This window comes from Blennius ocellaris (genome assembly GCF_963422515.1).
Source record: "Blennius ocellaris genome assembly, chromosome: 20".
Classification (NCBI taxonomy): Eukaryota; Metazoa; Chordata; class Actinopteri; order Blenniiformes; family Blenniidae; genus Blennius; species Blennius ocellaris.
This window is the reverse complement of record NC_137669.1, coordinates 7,005,898-7,026,867: the sequence shown is the minus strand read 5'-3', so window position 1 is coordinate 7,026,867 and position 20,970 is coordinate 7,005,898.

Sequence of the window (20,970 nt, the reverse complement as noted above, 5' to 3'; positions counted from 1 at the left end):
TTCGTAGCAATGCGTAAATAAGATTATCAGGCTGAAACTCGTACAAATGTGCCGACATCATAGAGATGTGGCTGAAAGTTGAAGAGGAGCGAACGCGATTAAAGGGCAGTGGGGTGAAGGCGTGAGGCAAAAGTTCCCACTCAGCAAAACCTTTTGAGGACAAGTCATGAATTAATTTCCATTTAAGACTTCTTCATCCCTCCGATGTTATATATCAGGCCACTGGTGAGGACAAAGGCAGCTCGGGGAAGGAGGAGGGCACACGCTGACAGCGGCGCTATCAGATCGACACCGGCTTTGGCAATTAAAGGGATTCTCTCTTGATCCGGCCAATCCAGCTTTTACTCGATTAACGTGAATGAACAAAACCTAAACGCTGATTAAACTGCTGTTTAACCGTCTCAGTATCAACTTAGGGAAAGTTAATTAACTCCTACTTGGCTGCAGCAGTTTGGAATGGTTTGCGGAAGCGCGTGCCGCTCGAGACGCTGCGTTAAACGTTCGACTGCTCCGGGGTGCAGTGATAGGGGAAGTTCGGTCGTATGATTCTTTGCTATATGTATTTTAAGCGGCGTTTCAAAGACAGCACAAGGACAGCCGGTTCAGACAAATCTCTAACTAATTGACTGATTGAATTATTGTTGGCCGGAGCTTCAGTCCTAAAGCTGGTGATTGAAGCCACGTTGACGTTTTGGGCGTCCGTTCACACAAGAAGTGGTTGGAAACACTAAAAATAGCTACCAAGGTGGAACTTTTGGAAAATGCCGCCACGTGCAGATGGGCAATAATACGCATGGCTGCCTCCAATCCATATTTGTCCTGAGTCTCGGTAGTTTTGTAGTTGAGAGTCACTCTCAACACCCTCCTTAACTGAGCCTGGGATCTGGTTCCACATGAGAGGAGCTGAAAGCTTTGCCTCCCGTTCTACCACAGAAAACCTCGTAACCTCCAGGGGGCAGCACTCTGAGAACAAAGTGTTCTTCTGGGGAGATATGGGACTAACAGTTCTTTAAGATGTGATAGAGCCTGACAGTTAAGAGCTTTAGAAGTTATAAGGAGGGATTATTAAATTCTGTTCGAGATTTAACAGGAAGCCAATGAAGAGAAGCTCGTATTGGAGCGATGTGATCGTCTTATCAGGACTCTCGCTGCAGCATTTTGAATCAGTTGAAGACTTTTTAAGCAGTTGTTAGTTACGAGGACACCGAGATAACAGGGGGTTACAAAGGTCTGCGCTGGAGGAAACAAATGCATGGATTAGTTTTTGATGTTTCCACGTAAATGGACATTGTTTTCAAAACGTTGCGGTGGAAACACAGAAGTTTTCATCAACGTGAATGTTATGAGAATTTTCTCTTCGCGTTTTCTGCTCAGATCTTTACCCTTTATTTGTTATTCAGATAAAGGTGAAGGAAGTTGGAATAAAGCCCCAGATCACCACCATTGAGTTGATGGACAAGACTTATGTTGCATATTGGACTGCCGTTACAGAAAACAACCACTGGGGCTCTGTGTGTGTGTGGAATAAATTGTATTTGTTCAAGCAATATTTATCTGCACATTTTTTTTTTTTTGCCTAAACATGAGACCTGTAAAGATGCAATCGGTGCCTTCGTATCATATATAAACTAAGACAAAACGCTCCCGACAAACTAACCGACAACTTCAGCTACGTGTGAGTTGTTGAGCAATTCTTTGGGTAAAACAATCAGACTGTGAACACGCAGCATGAGCCACACATCTATTTGTGGTGGAAATCAAAGGGGAAAAACACAGCATTGCTGGCTTTGAGCCGCACTTTCATTGATCACAAATTAAACTGGCTGCTTTACAATAGCAATGTGCCACCAATCAGCATGACTGAAGCTTCTTTTATTTGTTTATTTTGTCGGGGGGGGGTTTTTTTAGACCACTGTGTTAGAAACATTTGGCACACATAGGATCTCTGTTGCTGGTCAATTAACAACTATCAAACCAGCAAAGACACATTGACTTCGTCTTTAACCAATTGGTGCCAGATGCAAAATATGGACCTCTGTGCTGTTTTTTGTTTGCTTTTTTTTTTGTCTTTCTTTTCTTTCACGTTTAAACATATTTTAAAAAGAAAAATGTCCCGACGCAGTCGTACACCGTGGTGTATTTCCACTGCCCTCCAGCCCTGAACAATACCACACAAGGGGGCAGATAACAAACCATCCAAACAAGGAGAACCCAAACACTGCCTCTTAATCCCGGCAACATGGAGAGATGGAAAACAGTGATAACAGCTCAGAGACAAATAAAATATTAATCTAATAAGTCTGACTCGCTCGGGCCACCATCGCCGCCACACACACAAGGCTGCTGCTGCTGGACAAACAGGCTGAGGTAATCGTGTGTGCGTGCGTGCGTGCGTGCATGTGTGTGTGTGTGTGTGTGTCATGGCTTGACGGGCAGAGAGAGGCCGTGCAGCACCAAAGCTGCCCTCACCATCTGGCCTTGGCAAAATGAACACAGTGTTCCTCCACCCTCTCTCTCTCTCTCTCTCTCTCTCTCTCTCTCTCTCTCTCTCTCTCTCTCTCTCTCTCTCTCTCTCTCTCTCTGTCGTTCAGTAGGGGATTTGATACCCATCCACCCAGAGAGATTAAGCGTTTCCATATTCCAGTCATATTCCCCGGGTTGTTTTGCTTTCTAAAAAACAGTGTTTGTATGCCAACATGTTTGCTGGGCGGGCGGGTGGGAGGGCTGGGCGGGCGAGCAGCCGGGCAGAGGGAGTGGGAGAGCGAGGGAGGACGGGAAATGACATGAAAAAAACATTTCAACTCTGGATGTATTCCCAAAAACCGCAGGATGAAGGTGAAAAAAGCAGGCAGACTGTGGGTCATGTCGGTATAATGAGGGAAAAGGTGCATAAATATAGGCATCCTCAGCTCCGTGGGGCATCTAGCAGGGACCTATAGGGGTGTTGAGAGTGTGTGCGTTGGTGTGTACGCTTTGCGCCTCAGGGTCTGAGGATAGAACTCGAAGTTCACAAGTTCAGGGACTTCCGACACGGAGGGAAAAGCAAAATGTGGAGAACTCACATGTTTGGCTCAATGATGCTACAAGGACTGTAAGTCCGGACAAAACTTCACAAAGTAGAGGTATTAATTGTGGATTTTCGTCACTGAAGTCGGTGTTCTGTGTGGCGGCCCAGACAGATGTTCAGATCATTTCTGGCTGCATTTGGTCCAGACATGCCTGGAACTTCTGTGCATTACTAAAAATCAAAATCCTTAACCTTAAATCCCACTCATAACCCTTAGAATTAATTTCACTACAACAATTTTTTTTTTTTTTTTTTCAAATTAAGGGATTTTCTCTATCTTTGTGAGGGCATTTAAAAGGGGAAAAAAAAAAGCTGAACACAGAAAAACCTCTCAATTCACTTGATAGAAGTGTAAATCCAGAGCGCTCTAAGAGGCTTTGCGAGAAAAGATCACACTTTCATGTACTGCCCTGCCCTCAACATCGCCTCTCGTATTATTATTTTTTTTTTCTATATTCACTTGTTTACTCCTTCTGTTAAACGTCAAAGACACTGATGTGAGGATTAACGGCTGCAGAATGAATTCAACTGAGCCTCTGGTCAGTCTATCTCAGGCGTCTGTCAGGGCTCTGTGAAAAACAAAAATGAATGGAAATAAACATCTTATTTCCATTTTGTTTGAACACCAGATTGTTATCTACTAGATAAAATGTGGTTTTAAATTTTAAAAAAAGAATCAAAAACAACAAAAATTCTACAGAGAGCTTACAAAACTAAAACTGTGAAAATGACTAAAACAAGCGAAATACCTATAATCGGTTAAATAAAACAATATCGTTACCATGTCGGGCCACTGGTGGGTGCTGTTTTCAGTTTTTTGAAGGAAACCACACACGTACTCGCTGAGAACGGAGTTGGTTTACTATCGCGGGTGACTCTCATCTGGAAAATGACCAAATATCGACTGGGAGTAATGCCACTCTGGAGGCCGCCATTGTTGTTATTGTCTATTTACTCGGCCGTATTGCACATGCGCTGGAGCAGCTTTTCAGGAACGCTGCGTTTTCAGTGACTCCCAGCCCCGTTGTCGTGTAAACGTACACACAAAACACAATTTCCGTTTTCACTTGAAAACGTTGTCGTATAAGACAGGTTCCTCAAACATACATGTCTGGTATGACTAAGATTATTTAAAACAGATAGAAAACCAAAAGTCAAATGACTAAAACCCACTTGAAAAGGAAAGAAAAACTAGCCAAACAGTTGAAACAGCTTAAATGTTTGAATGTACTTAAATGTGTAATGTTGATCTTTATTTTAAAGGTGTTTTCTGCTTCAGAAGTTTTGTTTGGTGGTAAAATTGGTGGTTAAGGTTGCAGACCCCAGTAGAAAGATCCTCTGTGTGTCGTCTTTCGGGACACAGCGGCACATGAAGGCTGCTGAACCGTGCGCCTGTGCCAAAACTCAAGGGGACGTCCCCCCCCCCCCCACCCCCCCGTATAAACACAGTGCACTCTGCCCGGCGCTCTCCCGTGATAACCGGGGTTAGCTCGGGCTGACACACTCCCCAAAGTGCTAAATTATTCAAGGAGGACAACAAGACTCGCCCCATCTCAGGTCCTCACCTCCTGCTGTGCTTCAACACACGCGCAGAAACGCACGGAATTCACGCTCTCCAGCGAAGGGGAGCAGAAACCCATCCAAGGACATGTAACGCTACTAAATATTCTATTGTGTGGAATTGCATGTTTTCCTTTATTCAAAAGAAAGAGAGTGCTCATTACTGAAAAGCGTAATGATGATGAAAAACAGATTGGGAGGCATAAGGGAAAAGACATAATTACATCAAAGGGCTCCGAAACACAAACCCCAACGTTCACAACACAAACACGCGCGGAGTGAACAACAGAAGTGTTCAGTCCTCCAGTGTTTGTCCCGACAGCCGATGAAGCTGCATATTTCATCCCAATACTCGGCGGCAAATTATTCATTCACTCTCGGAGTGATTTTCGGTGTTTGTGGACACCTTTTGCGGCAGACGCTGCGGTGCGACTGAAATGTCACAGAGTCCCGGTGACTGATTGAATGTAAAAGGTCTGATCTGATCCCAGGAATTCCTCCTCATTGGAAACATAACGTGCTATATTCAGTTTAGTTGATTCCATGGACTCACTGCAACCTAATTCCTCAGAGGAGTTTGTGGGGTTGCAGGAGGAAAATTGGAGAAAATCCAGTAGAAAAAGTGGATTTTGAAATTAAAACGCATCGTTTTACTATTTGCTATTAGCAGCATTTCGGAAAAGTTTCACTTTGGAAGCCGTTGTCGTATAAACAGACCCTCAAAACACAACGGAACCTCCTGTTTTCACCGGGAAGCGTTACTTCATGCTCACAGGCGTCACCTCTGGAGCTTCCTCTCGTCATGGATTCAACCAAGCACTCAAACATTCCTGGGAGGTTTTCCCCGTACTGACATGACAACATTACACAGTTGCTAAAGATTTATTGGCTGCACACCCACGACAAATCCCAGCGCTCGATAAGGTAACTGTGAAGGCCATGTGATTCCTGTAATCTTATTATCATGTTCAGAGAAACCTGCGTATCGGTGTTTTTCCAAGTAAAACAAAACATCCATGCGAGATAAATTGGTGACCTCGAGGTCGACTGTCAGCGTGAACGTGACGAGAGGTCTCTTTGTGTTTGTCCTCTGGTCTGGCGGCGTGTCCGGTGTGTCCGGAGTGTATCCTGTACAAACGATCTTTCTGGCGCGCGGCTTGAGAGGACGTGACGTAGTGCGCAATGCATTCTGGGTAGTAAACAAACAAAGCTAAACGCACGAATAGGAAGAAGCAGACGCAGAAAGAAAAAGTTGGAAAATATCTCGCGGCCGGATGTAGAGGAGTGAGGAAGAATTAGTGAGGAAGACTTTCGTTGGTATCTGGACTGAAGGCTATATAATTTTGTTGTTTGTGGCTACCCATTAGCCACGAGCTAACTAGCTTAGCAACCACAGGCTTCCGCTTTCGGTCTGGACCAATCAATGAGCCCTGTTTCTTCTTCACTTCCTTTCTGCTCAGTGTTTGTTTCAGGCCACAGCGCCCCCAAAGCAGCAGCGGGTGTAACTGCGTGACATTTCCCAGGCGGTTTGATCCGGTCTCTAAAGTGAATGTGAACGGCACCGAGCCAAATGAAGGGGTGAAAATTCTCGTCTCCCAAGTGAACCGAGTCCCGGACTGTCCCAACCCGAAAGGCCCTTCAGTTTGACGGGGAACCCGAGATGTGAACATGGTCAGCAGCGAACGCTCATGCAGGATGTGGCTTTCAAACAAAGCGTGGATGGTATGACACCACTGCCAGGAAATTCCCCACACCATAATCAACATGTCATGTCGACTACAAACTGTCCCGACCATGTGAATATGGCGGCAGGTATTGAAATTCACGACATAAAACGCCTTGGTTCCAGCCTCGGGGCTCAGTTCTGGCGGGCCGGTGTGCTCCGCAGCCTAAAGTTTCCGGTTCCCCGTCTGACGCGAATAACAACCAGTGTGATCATTGTTTGACATGTTGTGTTGTTTTTTTTGTTTTTTTTTCCCTCCAGATGGTCTTTTGCATATCTTGATTGCGACAAGCAGTGCGAGTTACGACTGCCTTTCTGGTATGCAAATCATTTTTCAACTTACTGGCTGAACGCAGCTGAAGGAAACAAAAGCTGTTCATTTGCAAGCCTAATATCTGAAATGATAATATGAAAGAAGTGCCTTCAACGTCTTGTTGCTTCACTCGCAAACACGTCTTTTAAATCTTTTGTCCTGGTTGTTTCTAAAAAAAAAAAAACTGAAGACCTGTACTTTGTAAAAATGTAACACTGGCGGTCAATTAGTGGTTTTACCGATCTGCTCTGGGTTCTTTTTTTTTTTTTATACGTTTCTTTGAAACAACCTCAGACCTTCTAAGAGGCGTTGTCATACAATGACTGCTTCATCACATTGTTGATGTACTTCAATGGGCCACGGTTATGGAAGTAAAACTGTGCCATCAGATTCTGAATTCGAATTTCTAACTCTGAATTTTTTTACCATCGAAATCAGACTTTGAATTTGAAAAGCTGTCTAAAACATCTAAAAATATTCAGTGTGTAAAAATTCAATGTGTCTAAAAATTCATCTGCAAAAAAAAATTCGGCTGCAAAAAAAAATTCGGCTGTAAAAAAAATTCGGCTGCAAAAAAAATTCGGCTGCAAAACAGCCAGAATATCTGTGCCATCAGGACGATGCAATCGATACCTGTCTCATTCACCCAACATCCAATCAAGGGAAGCTTTGTTGGTCACGTGACCAGTGCAACACTGGGCAGGAGCCCAGGGTTTTCAATCAGCCATGGAGGCCAGCGGTAGTGACGGCGCTTCGGTGAGTATTTGCCATTTATGTCTGTAAATCACACATTGCAAATCACCAGAAGTTATGAAGCAACATATGTGGTGAACTTTTAATGATGTGTGAAAATGTTTTCAAAGAAATTACATTTACTGTATGCAATGTTTTACATGCAGAAAATAGTTAAATTGTCTCCTGTTTGATTTTTTTTAAATGTCCATTGAATACTCTAATCTGCGCAGTGCTTGTTCTGGCAAAAACATTTTTTAACAAACATAACCAGGTCATTGACGGTGGTGCTAGAAACACTATTGCAGGGGGAGGGAACCCGCGCTCCGGAGGCATGTGGCTCTTCGGTAACGTCTTCAGTAATGTTTTGGATAATATTGTTTTCAAAGCATGGAGTTATTAGTATGCAGAATGAAACATTTTTGTATACTGCTTGTTTCATGTTACTTTATTACATATTTCAATTAAAATTGTCTCCATTTGTAGGGCCTGGATATTCCTGACATTGACTGGGAAAACAGTGGACTTCCTTATGATGACCACTCCAGCATGGTTGTTCCACACACAGGATGCCCACTGACTGATGGACAAATGGCAGCTTGAAGAGCTGCAGTTCACCCAAGAGCTGCTCCAGTGCTTTGGCAGTGACATTTACATTGCTGCTGTTCAATTTTGTGAGCAATTCCTTCATGTCTGAAGGAATTAATCAGAGAATCAGCTCTGAGTTTTGTATGTTGTAGCTTGAGTGTTGTAACAATGTAACAAAGACTTTCAATTGTGTAATATGGAAATAAAATCAGTGTCCACTTTATAAGTTGAATACTTGGAACATTGCATACGTCAAACTAGAGTAAGAAGGGCAAGGAATCTCACAGTGCATGGTTCAGAGAGTCGGTGGGTTGCTGTTCAACAAATGCAACAATTCAGTCAAGTCTTGGAAGTGGGATCTATGCAGTCACATTTATTTGAACAATTAACAAACATCAACACTACTTACTTTGGACAAACAAGAAATTCAACCATTCTCATTTCTTAAATTTGGATTGTATAAATGAAAAACTTATCCAGACATCCAGAGCTCTCAAACATGTCATTTAGGCTTGGAAACATGAACTTTTCACTTTACCTAAATACAGGCCCAATACAGTAACTCACACAAGACCAAATCCCGTATGGCAAGTAGCAATGCATGCCAGGATGTCGTTTTTAAAAGAATTGTAGTCCGTATAATGTCCTGGGATGCGCAAGGTCTCAGAGCAGGTGGAGGCCGTGGGGTGTCTGCCACTGATGATGTGGATGGTGAGACTTTGTGGCAGAACCTCCCGTCCAGTCCAGAGCTTCACCAGGTCATTTAATTCACTTGCGGCTGCTATAGAGTAGAGTACAATAGATTATGATCACGTGTACTCTGTGCACACTCAGACATTGGTAGCATGAGGAGGCCTTAAACCTACCATTGGCTATGAACTGTCCTACATAGCTCCACGTGCAGCATTTTGCTTGAATTGAGCAATCGTCCTCATCATCACTGTCATCTTGAGGCCATGTGATCCGCTGAAGAAGAACCTGCATTGAAAAAATTGCATGATAATAACTGATCATTTATCTAGAAACTAGAACTTCAAAGATAGTTTTAAACAACTGAATATTACTGGACTTTAATTGAAGTGACATAGTTTGATTAGCAGAAAAGATGACACTTAAACTGTGGTGTATACATACATTATCAAGACCTAACAACTAAATAAAACATTTCCATCAGCAAACATAAATTCAGATATGCTCATTCAATATGCCTTTAAGATATCATTTTTTGTTCAGGTTTTGTATTTCCTAAAATTATTTATTTAATATCTTAAAAACAAAGGCAGTACAACCCACCACCAATGCAGATTGACACAATTTTTGTTCATAATCATTTTATTATATCTTACAAATTAAAGCTGCACAAACGATACTTTTAGTCAGCACAAACCAGGACCAACGCACAAACCACTTGACTATTTTCACTGATTTTCGCTGGGTGGGGGTGGGGGCGGGGCAGCTCACGTTATGTTTGTTAAAAAATGTTTTTGCCAGAACAAGCACTGCGCAGATTAGAGTATTCAATGGACATTAAAAAAAAATCAAACAGGAGACAATTTAACTATTTTCTGCATGTAAATCATTGCATACAGTAAATGTAATTTCTTTGAAAACATTTTCACACATCATTAAAAGTTCACCACATATGTTGCTTCATAACTTCTGGTGATTTGCAATGTGTGATTTACAGACATAAATGGCAAATACTCACCGAAGCGCCGTCACTACCGCTGGCCTCCATGGCTGATTGAAAATCCTGGGCTCCTGCCCAGTGTTGCACTGGTCACGTGACCAACAAAGCTTCCCTTGATTGGATGTTGGGTGAATGAGACAGGTATCGATTGCATCGTCCTGATGGCACAGATATTCTGGCTGTTTTGCAGCCGAATTTTTTTTGCAGCCGAATTTTTTTTGCAGCCGAATTTTTTTTTGCAGATGAATTTTTAGACACATTGAATTTTTACACACTGAATATTTTTAGATGTTTTAGACAGCTTTTCAAATTCAAAGTCTGATTTCGATGGTAAAAAAATTCAGAGTTAGAAATTCGAATTCAGAATCTGATGGCACAGTTTTACTTCCATACACGGTCGCACAGGAGAAGGATATCATTCACAGCAACAGCGTTACAAAACCAGTCCTTTGGTCATTTCATCTAAAAATACACAGCATAAATAAAGGTATTGCGCTTCTACTGCCTTTGAATTTGAAAAATGCTCATTTTTTCCACCCTGTTTTCCTCGCGTGGGTATGCAGAGACCAGCAGGAAAAAGAAAACCCAACCTCTGAACGACAGCTCTTGGGGGAAAACGTCGCGGCGATGGTGGAGGTCAGGGAAATGGTCAAGCGGAGAGAAAGGCGACGACAACTGAAATGCCCACTCGTTCTGGCAGAGGTCTACGGAAGGGCGTTTGCTCGCCATATCAAACCTCAACGCTCAGGCTGCAGCACTGGGATGACAAATAGTAAGCAGATGGGACTTTATGAAGTGTGAAGCATGGATCTATCACACCGCCTATTAATGTTTAAGGTTCCTGGTATAGTGATGAGGAAATATTTTTCCTGGCACACTTTGGGCCACGTACATTTTTTTTGGGGGGGGGAGTGGGGTTGTTTGTTTGTTTGGGGTTTTTTTTTCCCTGGCCGTGATTTCTCCAATTTCTTTTCCCCCCCTGAAGGAATACTGACTATTTAGTAGTTTACAACCAGCTGCTGGACAGTGTCTAGGAATACATCTGTGCTGATGTCTCCATCCCTGTTTCCTCCCGTCACATTCACACGTGCCTGATTTTGAGCGTCTTTCCTGTGAAGGGCCCTGCAGAGGCATTCATTTAAGGAACTATGTGTCTTTATGTGTAAAAATACATTACTATTCAGCCGAGGTCACTGAAATGACAAATAATTAACTTCTTATGATAAGTCGTCTATCTGGGATGACACCAATGTTCCAATAGCTGCTGAGGAGGCCGGCACACACGTCACTAAGCTCATATCAACTCAACTTCCGGAACATGACGGCGTGTTCCCTGCACTCAAACGGCCTCTATAAGTCACCAGATCTCAATCCAATAGAGCAGCTTTAGAGACGTGGTAGAACAGGAGATTTGCATTATGAATGTGGCTCCTCACAAATCTGCCGCTGAATGAATGCCGCCACTCTCTGCGAGTTGAGCGTCGGCTGGCGGCAGATCAGAGGGACGTCTTTGTGGACTTTGGTTAATCGCCGACAGAGGATCTGACAAAACCGGGAGAGCCACGTCGAACCGCGCTCACGGCAGAAGGAGTCCTTTCAGGACTGCTGAGCGCCGAATTGCCGCATCATTCATCTTTGTCCATTGGAAAAGCTTAAAGTGTAAAAAGTGACACTTTGGGTTTGTAGTTTGAGTCTGACTTCGTCTTCTTTTCAATCTCTCTGAGTGTGTGTGTCTCACACACACACACACACACACACACGCACCACCGGCTGCACTCGGCCCACAGCAGATGACCAACTGTTCCACTGTCTCTTGCTGGCCAGCGTGTGGTTCAGAGATCACAACACGGCCTCCAGACAGTATAATGACTCACCCCTCACACAGCACGACACACACACACACGCATGGATGTACACACACGCGTGCGCGCGCGCACACACACACACATACACACACACACATGCATGTACACACACAAGATATGAACGTCTGTCAGGCTTCTATAGGTAAAAAGATGAAAAAAAAAAAAATTTAAATGGGGAAAAAAAATGCAAAGCAGATGATGGAAAGGTTGAGGCGAGGTCTCACGCTGACCTCAAAGGGTTTCTCTCTTCCCTCGTTTCTCTTCTCAGCTTCCCATTCCTGCGTAATGGTCAGCTGCGAGAGATCTTTCCAGCGTGACAGTGACTTTCTTTCTATTTGCAAACATGTTGTTGACACACAAAGTGTATTTGTGACTTCTCCCCGGCTGCAGCTGTTTTTCATTAAAAGAAAAAAAAACACACAAACACTGGGGCCTCTCATAAATCAAAGGCAAATTAATGGACATTTCCTGAGATGTAACTTTAATTTCCATTTCTCTTTATGATTCACAGCTGCCAGAAGTGTTATGTCTTTGGTTTGCCAATTGGCTGAACTGGGATTTGATGCAGGAGAGGGATTTTTCTGTGCACACTGAAAGAGAGGGCACCAGTAAGACACAACAAACACCGAATGAAACACTACAAGTAATTCTGTGCTGAATCCATTTTAACGATGAATAAGTCAACTGAAAAGATGGAAACCATAAGACCTCAAACCATAGGCAGCGTAACTGTGCTGCGGAGACTGTTGATGACTATTATTAAGATAAGCATCAGGTTTACAGTTATAATATCAACCATCTGCTCGTCTGCCACGTAACCCCAGACATAAAGTCAGAGAGATAGACAGAGGTTAACATATGCCTTCATTGATTGCACGTTCTTTCCAGGCAGATCGTTTCTCCAAGTCATCGTGTTCTCTGCAACAATCGAAAGACTTGCAGGTTCGGTTGATTGGTGACAAAACGCTTGTTGTTGTGTCCATGCGTGAGTTAGCCTTATTATGTGACCAATCTTAAGAGGTTGAAGGCACCACACAGTTTATTACGTCTGCCAAGAACACAACACGATCATGGGCGTAGATGTTAGGCCATGGAAGATTCCATTCAGTTCTGAAGGTGATCTGGAAATTTCTGGTTGCTCCTGTATAAAGAATGCAGGTAGAGATTGTTGTCAAGGCCACATATTCAAAGTCTTGGACTTAACTTGGACTCGGCCCCTGAAAGTTTTGGCCTCGTCTTGGTCTTGGGATGCTCTGGTCTTAATGATCGGCAAACATTGGTCAAGTTTGATATATTGAACCCGAACCAGGTTGTTTACATTGAGCCGATATGTAAAACCGACACGCATCTAGTCAAACTGAGGCACCAAATTTCTATTATTTCTATAATCAAATGATTTGTTGAACAGAAACAAAACACAGAATGCATTTACGGCCTCGTAATCGTGCCTTTTAAGTATGAGCAGGCTGTTATTGTGAAATAACCACCTCATCATTGTTAAAAAACACTGCTTTTAATTAGATATTTATTTATTTCAATGTTGTTCACGTTAATATAGCATGCAAAAAGAAGGTTACTTTTTATGCTCTTACTGGGCAGATGCAGCAGGGAAATGTCACAAGAAACAACAACAACAAGGGGACATGATCTGGGAACGTTGTTGTTTGTAGTCCTTATATTGGGCACAGTCGGGACCAGAAAAATTATTCATTCAACAAAGAGGGCAGAAATCGATTGAAGGAACAAACTGACAACAGTGAAATTATCCCAACTCTATTTTGTGACAGACAAATTTATCTTCATTCAAATGATTTCGTCCCTGCTGTGTGCTCGGGGCCGCTAAAGCGTCTTCAAACGTACTTTGTCAAATAGTGCCAGTGGGAAGCCGAGGCAAAAATAAAAACAACGTGTTTCACCGAGAAAAATCTCAAATGAAGATGTTGTGGCGGTCTGATGCAAAAAAAAAAAAACCCCCATAAATCAAGACTGAGGGAAGAAAGAAAGGAAAAGAGTGTGACTATTTAAACTGATAGAGAGTGTGCAGGGCGGGAAGAAAGACAGCTGTCAGAAAGACTAAAAACACTCATGAGTCCGACGACTAACGGCAAAGTTAAATTGAGGCTGATTGTATTCTCGGCGTAGACTTGCCTTTGTCCCTAAGCTCTGTCTAAATATTGAAGCGGATCGCGGTGAAAAGAGCCGGCTATCCTGAGGATTCAACCCAATCTGCATATTCATCACAATTAATTAGGATTCCTCTCTCTGCCATCATTTTTTATCTTTCCTGCTTTATTTCTCGAGAGGCAACTACAAGACAATGGTGGGGCGGTGATCAGAATCAGTTATTAGGGGGGTAGACACGCCACACACACACACACACACACACACACACACACACACACACACACACACACACACACACACACACACACACACACACACACACACAGAGACACACACACACACACGTCAGTCTTGAGCCCGATTCTGTCTGCATCAGATATGATGATGAGGCCGTTACGGGCTCGTCTCTCTGCCGATGCAAACTTCCAGAGCTTTCTTTCACTTTGTCTCCGTTCCCCTCCTTTGTCTGGGCCGAATGATGTGGCGTCGCGCCTCCGCCGAAGTGGCGGCGAGGCGGCTATTGTCTCGGCGAGACGCGCGGGCGAAGTCTCCTCGCAAAGGCTAACGCTTCGAACTGCTCAAACGCAGGAAAGAGGAGGCGAGCGATGGCGCGAGGCCTCGGGGTGAGAAAGTACTGGAGAATGCGAAGTTTGGGCAAAAAATCTGTGCTACGAGTAGCACAACCCGATGTGTTCCTGCACGCCAGTGTACCTCCTCACTCGAACAGGGAGTGGATTCAAGTGCACACAGTGAGAAGAATAATGGGCTTTATTACACCTCAGCATAAGCAACCCTGGAGGAATGTCACAGATTATGTGTGGGGGGGGAGGGGGGGGAGGGGTCTGTGAAGAAAACAGTCGGAGGACGGAGAGCGGAAATATGGCGATGAAGTGTAAATGTTAAGAACTGGGTGTAATCTGAATGTGATTAAATAACAGTGAGTGTAACAGTTCTGTTTTCCAGTTACCTCGTGTGTCGGGATTTCAACAGTTTTTTGGGTGTGAAATAATAAGAGATCTACTCCCTTTAGCGAGGTTAACATGATACCAGATTTCATGTTTTCACGTTTGTTTTGTGCTTCGAGAGCATCGTTTCAAAAAAAACGATTGCTGTACGCCAACTTGAAGGTTCCAGCACATTCCAATAAGAACCCATGAGAACAAGAAGGAACGTTTGGCTGTGGCGTCAAAGCTGCCGCGAATAAGTTCTTCGGCATTCGGCCGGAGAGTTCTTACTCTGAGAAGAAGCTGCTGAACTGGCAGGCCACGCCCCCTCACGGCAGGCCACACTTATTTCTCACTTTTTTTTTTTTAATTCTTCAATAAAAACCATGAATGATGCACAGATATCCAAACACGTGTCAACATTTTGGAAATGAAAAATGATTGCGATCCTGCGACCACATAGTCGACACCACCTGTGTGGAATCTCTTTATAGAATTCCTCAGCGTCTTGGAAAGGAATTTCCTCCAAAGCTTGTAATGAAGGTCCAATGAGATGGTCCAGTCGCTCTGGAGATAAGCAGCAATGGGTATAAACCACGTGGTATTAATCAACCAATCACGTCACTCGGAAGTCGATTGCTCGTTGTGCACTTGTGTATACTTTTGCGAAAAAAGCTGGATTTAGACCAAATTAGATGGTGACAAGGGGTGAAGTTCATTATCCACATATTTTTTTCCACATAGTTTGACCAAAGGGAAAAAAAAATGAACCACGTGAAATAATAGAATAACCTGCCAATAGCATAATATGCTCCTTTATGTCTCACATTTCTGTGTTCCACATTAGAATAGTTGGAAATTAATAAACTAATTATACAGATGTTAGAAGGCACAGACATCCCATCAACCTCGTTCTGTCCTGTGGGCTGCAATTCAGTGAAAAATGGCAATAATACGCGGACGCTGACGTCTTCAGAGCCATTCCGTTAATGTTTCTCCAAGACATTCTCGGCCGTGTTATTTATGTTGGTGATGACTTCGCTATTTGGCACCCCAGGGCGACGGAAGTGTTGAAAGCTCAGACAAAAATAAGATGGAGGGAAAAAAATAAATAAATAAATAAGTGAGGCAGTGCGAGACGGATGACAGAAGTCGTCCATTAGGCGAGTGGAGCAGTCCTGGTGTGAATATTGCATTTCCGCGTTTTACGGCTATTACAGCCCTGTTTGCCGGTTCCCCTCCCGCGGAGGATAAAAATGGAAGAGAAGAGACTCTCCTGTGGGACGATGAGAATGTCTCCCGCCCGGTCGGCGATGTGAGATATGGACATACGAGCGCACACGCGTGCGTCTCATTGGAGTTTAACGGCACCGCTGTCACGTCTTCAGTGTCTCTGTGGTTAAAGTGATCCTGATCCGTCTGCGTGTTCTGCAGGGAGCGAAAAGTCACTGCAGCGTCGTCCTCGACCGCTGTTTTTCTATCGGCTGGCGTGGAAATGTATCCGTAGAGACTGAGACAACTGTTTAACAGAGAACGTCTCTATCTGCTTCGAATAAAGCAGCATTTGATTGAAATGGAAACTTAGATTTCTTTTCAACTTTGTGAGTTGTTTTTTTTTTTAAGATGACTGATATCAACTTGAACTCCATTCTGTCCCTCCTCATCTTATTTACGTGACAGTTTTTTTTTTGGTAATGCGGTAATTTGATAACATTGCATATGTGAGAAAACACGTTTATCTCAGTATTGGCACTGTCTCCTGCTTGCTCTGTGGCAATTAAAGATTATCTGGAACATATTCCTATTTGATGATTAAAAGTATGAAAAATAAACATTGGTTTTATCCAATAAATGGTGGCCTAAACTAAATTGTTAACGATTTAATGTCAACTCTTTGTATTAAGAATGTGATTTGAGAGGTTAAGTTAGTCAGTATTACCATTTTTCTTTTTTAAACTGCAGACGAGAAACTAACTTCAGTTAAGATACTATACGAGTACATAATTGCATTGTTATTGTTATTTAGTGTATTATGGAAATGGTTCGATATGTCGGGGGACACGATATGTTAATGAAAAAGTTGCGCTTAACTTGGACCTGTTTTTTTTTTTTAATGACTGGAGGCTTGTATTGAATTCTAAACAGTCCCACACTTTGATAACAATCTGGCTCAGGTGAGTTGTCAGAGATTTTAGACGACTCAGACTTGAAATGCACTAACCCTGCAAAAGACTTTAAAAATCGACTGGAACATGTAACCCCAAAAGTTGGGGCTGACATTAGTTGGACTTGTCAGCAAATCATTTACTCCTGGCTTCAGTGGGTCCTCAAAGGCTTCAGACCTTCATGGACACGTAATGAAAGACATGCGTTGGACTTGAGGCCCGAGATTCGAGACCGAGATTTGACCGAATGCCAAAAACTTGCCTCTTGCCTCGGACGGTGATTAAAGAGTTGTGACGACAGGCTCCCGCTGTCCGACAAGGCAGTCTGAAAAAGGTTGATCTCCCCATAAACAGCCGTAAAGAGCTCGCGCCGGTCAAGCATATATAATAAAGCTTTTTATTGCCACTGAAAAAGCACGAATATTATGGACATGGACATGCAAGATGCAACTAATAGGCTGTGCCACGGGAGACTGTCGGGGCCAAAGGTCAGCCAGATGACAACTTTGAACCACGGGCCAAAAAAAAAAAAAAAAAGAGAGAGAGAAAACAACCTCTGTGCAGCTCCTAATCTCGGCTAATGATGTCCCTATGGGCTGGGAGCCGCTCTGCCAGGCCCCTCTGTCATTACAATGCTCTAGTTCCCTCACTTTGAATATTTGGTGTGACAGGATGGATGCCTCATGCCATCAGGTCTCGTTGTTTCTCGCGTCTGCTTTCGCGGTGATGTTTATTTCTCATTCCCACCGTGAAAATAGTATACGACTTGAGAACTCGCCGAAACACAAAGGACGTTCGGTGCACGACCGTCCGCGATTTCTTTTTTTTTTTTTCCCGCACATACCCGGTCCAGATTAAAATCAAGGGCGTCAGACGCTCCAACTTCAGATCGACCTATCTAAAGAAGCCGAGGATTAGCACCAAAAAAAATCCATTTTCATACAGTAGCTTTCATGTAATTATCTTTTTTTTTTTTTTTTTTAATTATCTTTGACCTTGCTTTCAGAGCTCTTTCCTTTGCTTTTATCCTTCCTACCTGGCTGGCACTGACTTTTTGCCGATTACGTTATGGCCTTCCTCCACTTGCTTCTTTATTGCCATGTAACTATGGAATGTGCTGCACAATTACAATAATGTGTCAGCGTGAAACCGAAAGCAGCTAGATTGACTGCAGTAATCGTCCGCGTTATTATTCGCACATGTGTTTCTTTCTGTGTCTTCGGCGAAGAAACGGCTCCCCCAACATGCGTCAAAGCCTGCGTGATTCGGCTCAGCGGGTGACCGACTGCACACATTCACACTGCAGAAACGATTGAGGGCAGTGTAGATAGAAGAGGAGGAGGAGGAGGAGGAGGAGGAATGGATTGATGGTAAACAATTTTCTTTAAATTGAGTGTGCATCAAGTTGAACTTACTTTCTTTTGAGGTGCTGGATTTTGTATTATCAGCAATCAGATACAGGAGCGCAGGGATGGAAAGCTTATCCCCACCTTTGGAAAAAGAAGAAAAAAAAAAAAGAAGGTGTTATTATTCTGTAATGTACAGAGCTGTGAATCAGCGTAGTAATCAATAATCCTCGGCCCAAATGTTTGGAACGCCGCTCGAGGGATAAATGCCAGTCTTCCAAAAACGTGTTTTTGTTCACACGGAGTATCGACGATTGCAGTCGGGGAGCAGATCTATAATCATCCGCGGGTTTTAACTCACGGTGAGATCTTATTTATTCAGTTTCTTCGGTGCGCCGGCAACGGGCCCCTCGTAAAGACAGAAAATATCAAGGGGGTTTTCGAGTTCGCCAGCGACACGAGGTGGCCTTGTCCAGCCGAACGTGGAGAGGAGACATTATTGCAAACAGCAGCTGCGTGGTTTTGTTTACTCCGTGCACATCTAAAGCAGACAAGCACCCGGGGATTACGGCGATGTAAAGTTAGTTGTAAAAGACATGAAGTGGTCGTAAATGTAGATTTTCTTTTTTTTTTTCCTTTCTTTTTTTTGTATGAAAAAAGGGGCGCAGATAAGAAAACGCTCGAGGATGAATGCAGCCTCCTTAAGAGCCCTCCGGCTGTGTCCTTGCCACACAACAGATACATTTGATCCGTTTTGGGAAGACTTTATTATCGTCCCCGTAACCGAACGTAACAGCTGGGAAGCTAAACACCAGACACGGTTTGTGACACGAGGCCCCGCAGCTTTTATTTGCTTGTAACAACATGTCACGCAGCACATTTACTGCCACTTTACATGTCTTTATCACGGACTTCTTTCGAAATCAACAATAGCCCACAGTCACTCTTTGAAGCACACAGGTGACGCAAATACAATTTCTTTTTTTTTTTTTTTTTAAATCCAGGAGCCACACAACTCCTAAAACACTTTACCCCTTTTTCATATTATCTCTGGAGGAGCTGTAAACATCTAATTAGTGTATCTGGTTGTCTTCTGACTAAATATAGAGTTAGATATGAAGACTAGTATGTAGAGGGCCTTCTTTTTGTTTATAGTGTTGATTGTGTTAATTTTTGGTCCGTTTTCAGGGAATTTACGGATGTGTGGCGAACGGAGTGATACCAGTGATGGCCTGTGGGGGCAGTGTTGAGCAGAATAGCTCGGCGAAAGGAAGAAAGACGACAGTAGAAATAGTCACTAGCTAAAGTGAAGACATAAGGCTTCTGAAATTATCCTTTCAGACCAGACGTTGTCCCATAGGCATCCAACAACATGCACTGTCCTCTGCTGGTTTTATTGATCAACAACTGACAAAGATTTCCAAAACAACTTTTGCTGGTAATTGCTGCAATGAAAAGTCACAGCGAGGGTTACAACTGGGGAAAAGAGACGTACAGAGCTTGCAGCTAAGAGAAAGAAGCAGTCACCTTGAGAAAGAAAGTATTATTCTGAGAAGAAAAGTGCAAAAAGTGCAAATAGGAGTGATGACATTTACATTGGAATTGACTATTCTCATCATTTAGACTGATATTGTGTTGAGAAACTGTTGAAAAGTAACCAGAATTATTACGTACATTATTGAAGACGAACTGTTATGAAAGTAAAACATTAACCTTATGATGTATAAGAAGTATGGACTTAAGGAATAAAGACACTGACTTATTTTAACCATTCATAATGTGACTGTTTATCAGACATCAGAAGGACTGTAAGTTTATTTTAATTAAATATCTCAGATTTATTCCAGGTCTTCTTATCATGCTGTTCTTGTGCAACATGTGGCTAAAAATGGCTTTATTATGCGTTAGAAATTGCTTGGGGGTGGGGGGGTGGGGGGGGGGGGGGGTCTATAACAACCAAGACCATGTGAACGCTTCATGTAACAACTCAAAAAGTCCAAAATCCAAATGTGAAAACACTGTATTACAGGTTGATTCACAGCATCATGGGGTGGATGTGGTAAACTGACTAGTTCTTACTGTAAGATGTTTGGAGTTTGACACGACCAAAGCTGAAACCACATTTTGCCACTGGGAGCTACAAACAAGCCGCTCGCTGTGGTGATGTAGCCCGAGTCCGACCCAAGGGTGGAAGCAATAAATTTCAGTTCCTCTCCTCATCTGCAACAAATGCACAGGGCTTTTTTTTTTTTTTTCCCTGAGCTGGAAGGTTGTAATTTTCTTGTTATGAGCAAAGTATTTTTTCCTCACATGGTTTTCAAATTGCTTGCAGGTTGTTCGTCCGCGTCATTAACTGGACAGATGGGATCCTATTGAATAAAATGTGCTGACTACAGCTTTACTCATGTAAGTTGGTGTATTTAGTGCAGCCAGTCTTTTCTCTCTCTCTTTTTTTGTTAATTGCACTGAAGGGTTAAGGCTGATCAACAATGGCATTCCGAGAGTGTCGGGAAAGCCATTAGGGTGTCCTGAAGAAAGTCCCACAACCATTAAAGCAGATGCAAATCATAAAAAACTAATCAAATTACAGGTTCTCAAGTTGCCAACCATGATGTAAAACTGGTTTTATTTCGTTAAACGGGAACACTTAGAGGAAAACTTTATGCATCTAAATCTGTTCGCAGGTCTTGAGGAGTATTACGGCGGATGAGAAACGAGCTGTTTTAAGCCTCTCGTGGTTCCAGTGGGAGCTTGTGTGAAAGTTGGTAAATTAACTTAAATATCCCCTCCGGGCCCGTTTTAAGATGTATAGAAAACACTGTGATCTGAATACCAATTTGTTTCTGATGTGGT